A 12854-nucleotide genomic window follows, 5' to 3' on the forward strand; every position below is an offset into this window, starting at 1 on the left:
CAGAAAGAATATCGACAACTATCGCGCCTTTACTTTACTTAGTGCAATTCCTAAGTTGTTCGAACTGGTTGTTCTGGGAACCATTTTTAATCACTGTAAGCAGTACATCGTAGAAACTCAGCACGGATTCATGCCGAATCGCTCAACCGCTACTAATCTATTAAGCTTTACGACGTTTATAACGGATCAGGGTCATTTCGCCGAAAGCCATTTCGCCGAAAGCCGTTTCGCCGAAAGTCATTTCGCCAAAAGGGTTATTTCGCCGAATGCCATTTCGCCGAATGGGTTACTTCGCCGAATGCCATTTCGCAGAAAGCCATTTCGCCGAAAGGGTCATTTCGCCGAAAGGGTCATTTCGCCGAAAGGGTCATTTCGCCGAATCCTGAAATTGTAATTAGAATTGATTTAAATTAAAGACAAACGAAAGATGATAGCTGTACTACTTTTTGTACTCTTGAATAAAGATTGATTCACGAACCTCAGAAAGTAGTTCCCAAGAAAACTTGCAGTTCCCAAGAAAACTTGCAGTTCCCAAGAAAACTTACAATTGCATAGGTATATCTACCAGGTAAATGTAGGTGGTATTTTCCGTTTATTAAGTGAAAATGAAAAAATACTAATGCGGCTACGCCACATCGTTTTAGTTCATGTGCTGTCCGACCTCGCTACCGCTCGTTCGGACCTAACTAAAGCAAAGAAACCTAGCTTTGAGTAGACCGGGCAAACGAGGCGGTTACAGGTTTGTGTGCAAGAGGCCGCCGCTTCCGACGGCGGGTCGGCGGCCGACTCAGCTGGCGTCGGCTCGGATCTTGGCTTCGGTTATGTGGCTGCGCCACATCAGTTATACAGGAGACATAACATGCAGGAAATATGACCCTTACGGCGAAATTACCCTTTCGGCAAAATTACCCTTTCGGCGAAATTACCCTTTCGGCAAAATTACCCTTTCGGCGAAATGACCCTTTCGGCGAAACGACTTTCGGCGAAATGACCTATTCGGCGAAACGACTTTCGGCGAAACGACTTTCGGCGAAATGGTTTTCGGCGATATTACCCGCTCCCGTTTATAACAGATGCTATATCAAATATTCTTCAATGAATTTTTCGCTATCTAATGAATTTCTGGCATTCCATTGCTTTTTCTGGCATTCCACAAGGCAGTCATCTCGGACCACTAATTTTCGTCCTGCATTTCAACGACCTGAACTTTTTACTGAGAGTCCCACGGTTATCAGGCTTCACGTTGCCTGGGATTTGTAATGAGAACTGCTAAGAGCTTCACAGATATCTACTGTTTGAAGTCTCTCTACTGTTTGCTTGTACGTTCAACGCTCGATCATTATTCGGCGGTGTGGAACCCACTTTACCATAATGGAAATCTCACAATCGAATCAATAAAGCGCAGATTTGTTCGTTTCGCTCTTCGTCAGTTACCATGAAATAACCCTCATCAGTTGCCGAGTTATGAAAGCCGCGAATTGCTAATCGGATTTGATACACTGAAAGTGCGACGTGATCTATCCCGTGCATTGCTAATCGCCGATGTTTTGTTGAACAATGTCGATTGTTCAGCACTTCTTAGTCAAATAAACATAAATGTTCGCGCACGAACTCTTCGCAACAACAACCTCCTCAGAATGCCTCTACGTCGCACTAATTATGGAATCAACAGCGCCATTATTGGTTTGCTACGTTCTTTCAATGCTGTTTCGAAGGGACTCGATTTTTATGTCCCGCGCAGTCAAATTAAAACTAGTATTTTTTAAATATACTTAAAAATAATCATTAGGACTATATTTTGCCTGTTGTTTATGTATATTAGTTAAATAAATAAATAAATAAATTGGTTACTTTCTGAAAAATGCAGAGAGAAAAAAAGCGATTTGACGGGAATGTCGCTTATATGATTATATCTTCGGAACCAGAAGTATCTTCTATGTGACCTCCGAACTCGATGTATCATTTATAAGTACATTATAAACGAACCTAGGTTAGTTGATATAGGCTTAGCTCCTTCCCAGATGATTGGGCGGGGATAAAAATGCTTTTGTCGGTTACGTCACTTATCCCATAATAGCTTAGGAACCGGAAGTGACAGCCTACTAATCTTTGAACTTGATTCACAACCAATAAGTAGCTTTCAAACGAGCCTAAGCTCAGATTTTTCAGCAATTCTATTACCTTTCAATAGAGACAGGCAAGAAGCAAAGCCTAATTACATTCCTTTTGTGGAATTTGACCTTGTTGTAAATATTACCCGGTAATTTCGGAACCGGAAGTCATATACAAATAAAATCAATACAATACCATTTATTTGAATCCAAATTGTTGCAAATAGGATCAGCCGTCTCCGAAAAATCTCACAAAAATGTTACATTCACATGCACACACTTACAGATATTTTCCCAGTTTCCAGCGAGCTGACTCGAATGGTATATGACACTCGGCTCTCCGAGTAATATATGGAAACTCGGCATGATTTGAATTTGATATATACATGATATTTTAGAGTAAATTAATTGAGATGTAAACGTTTTGTGTAGACATAAAAGGGTTCTGATTACATGTTGCCGTTTCGTTCTAAATCCACAAGTTGGTAACTATAGGGATCGACCAAAAAGTCGTTACTTGTTTTCTTCCGGACGAATCCGTACTGGGCTTCAGGATAGCTGTTCCTAAAAAAAAGTGTTTCTCCTAGTAGTAAAAAAGTGTTTCTCAAGTAGGATGGATTTAACATCGAAATAGCGGTTTATGTTGAGCTGCTAAGTAGTGCCAGCAGTGCAATGCAAGTGAACTGCTATGCACTGATGAGATAACTAGATATCATGAGCAATAACTCATCTTCCATAAAAAAATGCATGTTTTCAATCATTTTGCTCATAATATCATTAATAATAGATTTAATCTCATGAGAAGACATGTTTCATGATATTCTTAATCCCTAATCATGGTACCAGCAATGGATTCGTGTATGAAACGTAATACGATGGTTAACAATTGTATAGTTAGTGTAGCTATCTTTTTGGCTACTTACATCAAGTGTGTGGATGAACCATGCATGTATTTGTTTCGCGACAAATTTATCTGTTTAGTTTTCCTTTAGTTCAATACCAATACAATACTTTCCTTTAGTTCAATACCAAATGTCAATAAAAAAAACCTGTTTTAATCCACCTAGTGGTGTAATGATGCCTTTCTCATATTATTCATTTTCTCCTATGTATTACAGCAGAAATTTTCCCAAATGCTACCACTTAAAAACTTCAGAAAAGAGTTTTGAAGATTTCTTTTGCACACACACAGACTTTTACTCAGTTCGTCGAGCTGAGTCGAATATTATATGACATTCGGCTCTCCAGGCCTCAATTCGAAAGTCAGTTTTCGCTGTGATTGTATAGCCAGAGAAACTGCAAAGGAAAAAGTCAACCTGAATATTTGAATATCGGAGCAACACCAAATTTTCCATGTGCCATGTGACTAACTGAAAGACAACGTGTCAATTGTCAATGGTACTAATTCTAGATCATGGGAATTTTGCCATTCCCACGCCCCAATCGTAGGAAATCAAATCACCTGAATGACGTTCTCTGCCAGTTCGAGGAAGTCATCCACCGTTCACCATTCAACTAATCTCCATTATTCCACCGTCAGTTCGAAGTCGTTACAATGAAAATAGTAATAATTGAGACTAGCATACCGTAACCAGCAATCGTCGTCGCTTTTCCTTTTTCCATTCGACGAACCGTCATTATCCAATCGTCGACGCTCGTACGGTTGTATGTAATCACACTTTTTTCTTTTCTTCCGCCGGGTGCTGTTACGAGTTACGACATCCGGTAAGTGTGCTTCCGCTGGCTTTCCAACAGATTCGATGCGTTGAGAGCTACAGATCGGGCCATTCCTCGTCGGGTCTTGTCACGGTGCAGTCGGTAGGAAAAATCACTAATTCATTCAGAACGGTCTCGTTTATCTGTTCGGTTCCCGATTCAGCATCAAACTTGATGACTGATGGAGAATCGCGAACAAAGCGCTGGCCCCATCGACGGTTGAATATTGAACAGTTTGAAATTGCGAGACTTTCCTTTACCCCAACCAATGATTTTCATGAGCGTGCAGCAGGTGCACAATTTTCCAGTTCATCACTTCACACAGAATAACTTAGGCATGTGTGGGGCACCACAACGTGTCAACTGTTTTTTTTTGCTGGAAAGATTTTCATATATTTTTTTACTTCTTTTTATGCCTGATGTTTTTCATCTCATTAACAGAATTTTTCTGCTTCAAAAAGAAGTACAATTAGTTAGTACATATATGTGAGCACCTTTCTGTTTGATTTCTATTCACTTAGTTGAACAACAATTTAATATGATCGTAATTGCAAAACATTTAATGCTTAGTATCAATGACGTCACACAGACACACAGTAAAATTAATCCGCAATTACTTATATCCGGAAATAGAGCCACTCAATTGCTCTAAGTTAACTACAATTGTAAAGCGTTTTCTTCGTAGCATCCGACAGTACCGGAACCGTCGAAAACGAGGAATCCTTCAACCACAATCTGAATTCCGATCATCACTAGCATTGGTTAATTAATTTCTACCTAGAGTATAGATCAGAACAAAATTCCGCGCGTTATCCTTTTGATACAACCCGGTAAGACGGCCACATGTTCGCGATGACAGACAGCGACCAACTGTTGACGATTGCTAACCTAGCTCCTGGCAGCGAAAGAAGTGCTCAGCTGCGAAAGCGAGCCTGGAAAGATGACGGCACTCGCGGGGTTCCGTTTGGTTAGTAAACATGCCGTTCTCGTCGTCACGGTGGCGCAGGCGCTATCGTCATCGGATTGGTATTTATTCCGACAGAATGGCGAGCTTCCAGGAGTGGCAACAACACCCTGTTGCATCAGTTTCTCACAGAACTCGGTTACGATTGGGTTCGGTATGTCTTGCTGGGGTGAGTGACCGGTACTTTCTTGCTGCCGCTAGCTTGGAGGGATAGCAAAAATAGCAAACCTCGCAAAACGACGTTATTCGCATCGCTTGATAATGTGTTAATTGAATTCATGGCAATTGGCAATTAAATTTTAGGTTATCATTATTAATCACACTGCAAATACCGTGGGATTCGGATGATGAGCCTAAGGGTGCGTACTCTCGTTTGGAGGACGGAGGTGGACTTTTTTACATTTCATACAATAAGATTATGATTTTAGAGATGATTACTCAGCTTCAGTACTCGACCGAATCCGATTCTGTCATTACTTATATCGTTTTTCGCTTGAGGAAACTGACCCAAACACTTTTCCCGAAACTGTGTTCGGTTCACACTTACCAATGATTGAATTGTCCATGGACTCAAAATAGGCTTCAGTTGCGACGGTGACTTTCTCATTCGAGCCTATAATTTTTCTCTGGGGTATCTTTATGAGATCAGCAAAGACAACTAGTCGCTGGGGGGTTTGTTATTGAGAATATGGTGGACGAGGAAACAGATCGGAGCTCAATTTGTTCAATTAGGCCATTGTTTTCATTGACTTGTGGCACGGTGCATTATTTTGTTTAAGGATATATTTTTCTTCTTTCAATGAGGCTGTATGTTCGATTTCACTCTTCAAACGTTTCATTAACTCTATGTTATAATCACTTTTGATGGTACTTTCCTTTTTAAAATAATCAATGTTATTTATACTCGAGCATCTAAACACTGATAATAACACTCGAGCATCTAAAAACTGATAATAATACACGAGCATCTAAAAACTGACGCCATGGTTGTTCCAGTTACCTGTTGCGTTTTTAGATGGCTTTCTCCGCCTGAATGCGGTATGACCCCGGAAAAAAATGTTGGATCCATGTTTCGTCCATTGTTTCATACCAACCCAAGAAATTCTTTTTAGTACGATTAAACAGTGCCAATTTTCGCGTACACACTTAAAATCGTTTCTTGAGCTCGGCATAATGAAATGCCCAATTAGATCGGCGCGGCATTTTACTGATCATTCAGTAATCCACATGCTCTTTTCCGAAAATCGTTAAAGTAATATGCTGATATCTCGGAAAATCGCGTTCTTTTGCCGAAGTTTGGCATACTATTATACTGAATTTGTCAGTAAACAATAAATATACCGAGATCAGCAAAATTGTAAATTATTTATATGTATTTTTTTTTTATTCAACATTATAGTATAATTTTAAGGCACACTGCTTAAGCTCTAAGATGCCAAGGGTATTTACTAATCTTAATTACGACTAACTTAAAACTAGAAAAGTATCATTATGTAATGTAGCGGTAGCGGATTCTCGAGAAGCTATCGGTAGTGGCCGGTGAATTGAATATCGCATGAGGTTCTTCCATATGCCGTTGGCGAAGATCCATGTTGGCCGCATCCTTCGGTCCGCGTGGGTCCGCGGGAAACACCCCCAGGCTACGAAGGCCCGGCGGGTGGCCCGCATGCTGGTTTTCGACTGGGGCGGCCTTCCGTGGACGATGATGGTGATGTTACGGAAGAGAATGAAAAAAAAAGTAAATATTGTGGAAACGGGGTAAAAAGGGGATGTGGGAACAAAATGTTTGAAAACGATAAAGATCTAATTAGTTGCCATCGAGATGGTGAATAGATAGGGAAGGGGTAACGAAAAAGTTAGTGACAAAAAAAGATCTTGTTAGTTCCAATGAAGATGGTGGACAGGGACGGGGATCGAGAGAATCGGGCGGATGTTAGTGTCGAACCTGTAGGTGGAGTTTATACTTTCTGAGCGAGGGATAACACATTACACTTGTATATCAATGTGTTTAAGGTACTGGTATATGAGAAGCATATATAAACTATCCCGACTCGCCAACACATCCCGAACCGGAACCTCAGGCGGTCTACCTCGGGCCCTAAGGGATTCCAGTAGCTTCGACCTGGCGTCACGATACTCTACGCACGACCACACGACATGCTCGATGTCCTGATAACCGTCGCCACAGGTGCAGAGACCGCTCTCCGCAAGCCCAACACGCCGGAGATGTGCGTTGAAGGTGTAGTGATTTGACATGAGCCGCGACATAACACGAATGAAATCGCGACTCACGTTCATCCCCCTGAACCAAGGTTTCGTCGATACCCTAGGGATAATGGAATGTAGCCATCGTCCCAGTTCGCCATTGCTCCATGAAGTTTGCCAACTTTCGAGAGTTTTCTGACGAGAGATACTGAAAAATTCATTGAAGCAGATTGGTCTTTCATAAATATCACCTTCTAATGCGCCCACCTTAGCCAATGAGTCTGCCTTTTCATTGCCTGGAATGGAACAATGCGAAGGGACCCAGACTAACGATATTAAATAAGACCGTTCAGATAAAGTTCGCAAGTGTTCCCGTATTTTCCCCAGGAAATATGGGGGATACTTTCCTGGCTTCATTGCCCGGAGAGCTTCTATTGAGCTTAGACTGTCCGTCACAATGAAGTAATGATCTTTGGGCAAGGTTTCAATGATCTCAAGGGTGTACTGAATAGCAGCTAATTCTGCGACGTAGACTGAAGCCGGATCACTGAGTTTGTACGAAGCGGTGATGTTTTGATTGAAGATGCCGAAGCCTGTGGACCTGTTGATGTTTGAACCGTCAGTGTAAAACACCTTTTCACAGTTGACTGTTCTAAATTTATTATAAAAAATATTTGGGGCCACTTGAGGGCGCACATGATCCGAGATTCCACGAATTTCTTCTCTCATGGATGTGTCGAAAAACACAGTAGAATCAGAAGTATCCAAGAAATGAGCACGATTGAAAACAAACGAAGAAGGATTAATATTCTGAGCCATGTAATCAAAATACAAGGACATAAAACGGGTTTGAGAATTGAGCTCGACAAGCCTTTCGAAATTTTCAATCACCATCGGATTCAGGATGTCGCATCGAATTAGCAATCGATATGAGAGATCCCAGAATCGATTTTTCAACGGTAAGACGCCCGCCAGTACTTCAAGACTCATCGTATGAGTCGACTGCATGCAACCTAAGGCAATACGCAAACAACGATACTGAATTCTTTCCAGCTTGATGAAATGAGTGTTCGCCGCGGATCGGAAGCAAAAGCATCCGTATTCCATCACGGACAATATCGTTGTTTGGTATAACCTGATCAGGTCTCCTGGGTGGGCACCCCACCATGATCCGGTTATTGTACGAAGAAAATTGATTCTCTGTTGGCATTTTTGTTTCAGATACCTAATGTGACATCCCCAGGTGCCTTTGGAGTCGAACCAGACCCCGAGATATTTAAATGTGAAGACCTGAGCTATGGTTTCACCCCCTAGTTGAAGCTGTAATTGTGCTGGTTCTCGCTTCCTTGAAAATACAACCAGCTCAGTTTTCTCCGTAGAGAACTCGATACCCATTTGAAGAGCCCATGTCGACAAGTTGTCGAGGGTATCTTGCAATGGTCCTTGGAGATCGGCAGCTTTGGGTCCTATAATAGACACAACGCTGTCGTCGCAAGTTGTCTTAGCGTGCAAGATGTGTTGATACATTCATCAATGTTGTTCACGTAAAAGTTGTATAAAAGGGGGCTTAAGCATGAGCCCTGAGGAAGACCCATGTAACTGAATCGTATTGTCGACAAATCACCATGCGCGAAATACATGTATTTCTCGGACAACAGATTATACAAAAAGTTATTCAAAATTGGTGAAAGACCATGCTGATGCAACTTCTCAGATAGGATGTTTATGGAAACTGAATCAAAAGCCCCCTTGATGTCTAGGAAAACTGACGCCATTTGTTCTTTACGAGCAAATGCCATTTGAATTTCGGTTGAGAGCAACGCAAGACAATCGTTCGTTCCTTTACCCCTGCGGAAACCAAATTGTGTATCTGAAAGTAAGCCATTAGTCTCGACCCAATTGTCTAGACGAAACAGAATCATTTTTTCGAACAATTTCCGGATACAGGAAAGCATAGCAATCGGCCGATACGAATTGTGATCGGAGGCAGGTTTCCCTGGTTTTTGAATGGCGATAACTCTTACTTGTCTCCAGTCATGTGGGACAATATTATCCTCAAGAAGCCTATTGAATAAATTCAATAAGCGCCTTTTGGCAGAGTCAGGCAAATTTTTCAACAAGTTGAATTTGATTTTGTCTAACCCCGGAGATTTATTGTTACACGATAAAAGCGCAAGTGAGAACTCACCATCGAAAAAGGTGTTTCGTTTCTGTTTGATGAAGCGACGCGCATGATTGTCTGTTCCGGAACAGAGTCAGGACATACTTTTTTAGCGAAATCGAATATCCAGCGGTTAGAATATTCCTCGCTTTCGTTTGTGGTGTTTTTGTTGCGCATTCGTCGGGCTGTGTTCCAAAGAGTGCTCATTGATGTTTCTCTCGATAATCCGTCTACGAATCGACGCCAATAACCGCTTTTCTTCGCTTTAATCAAGCTTTTCATTTTAGCGTCTAATGCCGCGTAGTTTCTGAAATTATCAGGTGTTCCGTTTTTCCTAAACTCGACAAATGATGCAGTTCTCTCCGCGTTTAATTCTGAGCACTCTTTGTCCCACCACGGGTTGGGGGGACGGATGTTAGTTTTCGCGCCGGGTACACGTTTCGTCTGAGCTTGAGTCGCGGTGTCGAGAATCAAGCCAGCCAAAAACGTGTACTCTTCCTCCGGAGGAAGTTCTTGTGTTGTTACTAGTTTCTCAGATATCGAGGTCGCATAGCTATTCCAATCAATATTTCTTGTGAGGTCATACGAAACATTGATTGTTTCCGATGGTCTTAATCCGGTGGCGATTGAAATTACGATAGGCAGATGATCGCTACCGTGGGGATCAGGGATTACCTTCCACGTGCAACCCAACCGTAGCGATGTCGAGCAAAGGGATAAGTCTAGCGCACTTGGTCTTGCTGGTGGTGCAGGAATTCGTGTCATTTCTCCCGTATTCAAGATTGTCATATTGAAGTTGTCGCAGATATCATGGATCATAGTTGATCTGTTATCGTCGTGAAGACAGCCCCATCCCGTACCGTGTGAGTTAAAGTCTCCTAAAACCAACGTCGGTGCGGGAAGAAGCTCTATGATATCATTGAGCCGCCGATGCCCAACCGAGGCTCTTGGAGGAATGTAGATGGAAGCAATGCAAAGGTCCTTGCCTTTGATTGTAACATGACATGCGACAACTTCAATACCTGGTATCGAGGGGAGGTTAATGCGATAGAAAGAATAGCACTTTTTGATCCCCAAAAGTACTCCTCCATAGGAATCATCTCGATCCAGACGAATAATGTTAAAATCGTGGAAGTTTAAGGGTATTTCAGAAGTTAGCCAAGTTTCGCACAATGCAAATGCGTCACATTTCAGATTATTTACTAGAAATTTGAAAGGATCTATTTTTGGGATGATACTTCTACAATTCCACTGTATAACAGTGATTGTATCCGTGACCTCGGTGGGTGTCTTAGCCATCGAAGGATACGATCGCTGAAAGAAGGGGCCATTTTGCAGTCAACTGCTTCAAGAATGTTTTAACTGTAGGAATAAAAGCCATTATCAGGCTTTTAAGAGGTTCAGAAATATTGAAAGTAGACATGATCCAGTCCACAATATCAGAGAATTTAACAAACCCAGTATTTGGTAAATTTTCTGACTGATCTTTAGGGACTTTCGGGGGTTTTGAAGTCCCAGGAAGTGATGGAAATTCTTGCTCGGAATTTAATTTTCCAAGGCCTGGAGCTTTTTTCTCTGGTTTTTTGCCATCACTACCAGTTGTTGTAATTTTTCGGAACCCATCAGAGGACATCTTCGAACCCTTACTAGGGAGCTTTTGAGAAGATTTATTTCTTCTCTTTCTAATTGATGAGCTATGAGGGACAGCCGAAGATGTACCTTCGAGGGGGTCATCATATTCGCTCTCGTCAGTTGACAAGTAAGCGTAAGGATTTTCGGTAGGTGGCGTAGCACATTTCAACATTTCTGCAAAAGAGCGTTTGGAATGTTGCTTAAGTGAACGCTTCATTTTATCCTTACGCAATTTGTACACGGTACAATCAGAGAGGTCATGCGACCCCTCCCTACAGTAGAGACACTTTTCATTGTCTCCACTGCAGGAGTTATCCGCATGACTCCCTCCACACTTTATACACCGGGATTTATTGCAACAATGGGATGCTGTATGTCCCAATTGTTTGCAATTGGTGCAGTTCATGACCCGCGGCACAAAAAGACGAACAGGTAAACGGACTCGGTCCAGGAGGACGTAATTAGGCAAAGCCGAGCCAGCGAAAGTCACCCGATACGAGTCTGATGGGATATAGGACTTAGTCCCATCCTCAGCGGTCGATACTGAACGCAATTGCTTGCAGTCCAGTATCTTAACGTTCTTGAGTAGGGGGGTTTTAAAACCGCCTGCCCCATGCTTAAGAACGTCCTCGCAAGTCAGACTCGGATCGGTGATCACGCCGTCTATCTCGACTTCGCGAGCTGGTACGTATACGCGATACTCCCGCGTGAAATGCTCATTTTGAACGATCTCATTAGCCTGTTTTGCACTGGCTAACAAGACCCTAAGCTTGTCCGGGCGTACTTTCTCAATTTTTTGTACAGTATTGTATCGCGAGGACAGGTCATTAGAAAGTTTTAGAAGGTTCAATTTTTTACCATTCGCTTTGGTCCGGATGTAAACCGCATACGGTCCGGCCGAGAGTGCAAGCCCATCGGGATAGCTTCTAATGCGAGATTTATTGCCATCAGAAGCATCCATTTGATCATCTAGGGGAAGGTCAGGCAATTCTGTGCCTTTTGTCATGGCACGGAAATGTGTCCGTGCGGGTAAATATTAGGGGGCAATAAAAATCTAATGGTACTGAACAACAGGGAAAAAGAAAAAAAATACTTAGCTTTAGCTCTCGAAGGGTGATCGGCCGACAAGGCCCGGTCCTAGGCGACCGGTGAATACTCCAGTTCAATAAAGTGCAAAAAACCTCTTTGAGGAAAAAGCACTTTGTTTTTAGTCTCTCACTACACTGTCCAATGAAACCAATCTTTTTATCACTATATATATTTATCACTGTTTCTAATGTACAACGATATATACGCAGCGCCCAGCGCTGGCGCTGGCTAACGGTACCACACGCAGTGCTGCTTTACACAAGCTCACAGTCGGCCTTGAGAACGGATTAATTAGAACTATCACTCGACCGCACTGATGCAGACAATAGAATACGGGATGACCTTGATAACGGAATAAAACAATTCACCACGCGATTGGAGAAAGCAGAATTTACGTCCGATCGATCCGATAGTCACGGCACGAATGATTATTTATATGTAGTCTACATTTACTTCATGAAGTAAATAAATAAATGTTATTAATATAGATAACAAGTCGTTTGGTATATATATACCTGGAATTAACGCGATTGAGATGAATCCCAAACTAACAGATGGTCTGAACTGGTCAACTTTGTTCAAGAGAAGGTTCAGAAGTAAGATTAAATTGATATCCTAAGAATAATGATTCTTAACTAAAACATTTCAGTTGCTTAACAACCTCATCTTATTAAAGAGAGTCAACTGTTTTGCGATCGCTGCGCTATTTAAGTGGACCTAAACAATGGTCATAAATTTTGCTGGTTTTTGTATTCAGTAACTTTCCGTGATATGTTTGATTGATATTTATGGAGAAATCATATAATGAAAAATCAAATTCGAAGAAGTGAGGTTTAGAACTATTCTCAAAACTGGGAAAAAATTCTTGGTTTTTCTGGGGGATTTAGAGAATAATTGGTAAATTATGGTCGAAATTCATTTTATTTGTCTATTTTCTTTTGTTTTATATCCTGAAAATAAATAATTTTAATTTTCA

At 41.7% G+C, this 12854-nt stretch overlaps 1 protein-coding gene across 3 annotated transcripts in view; it reads right to left on the bottom strand.

Annotated features, from left to right (window-relative positions):
* LOC131436889 (potassium voltage-gated channel subfamily KQT member 1-like) overlaps positions 1–12854 on the bottom strand; it is a 444267-nt gene that overhangs the window by 242286 nt on the left and 189127 nt on the right. The window contains exon 1 of one of the 3 annotated variants that reach the window (XM_058605860.1): positions 3698–5345. The exons of 1 other annotated variant lie outside the window; for it this stretch is intronic. The gene's annotated coding sequence lies outside the window, so the exon portion shown is untranslated. Of the gene's footprint in view, positions 1–3697; positions 5346–12854 lie in introns of those variants that run through there. One more of the 3 variants, XM_058605861.1, reaches the window with a different exon arrangement.

Source organism: Malaya genurostris, chromosome 3 (genome assembly GCF_030247185.1).
Source record: "Malaya genurostris strain Urasoe2022 chromosome 3, Malgen_1.1, whole genome shotgun sequence".
Classification (NCBI taxonomy): Eukaryota; Metazoa; Arthropoda; class Insecta; order Diptera; family Culicidae; genus Malaya; species Malaya genurostris.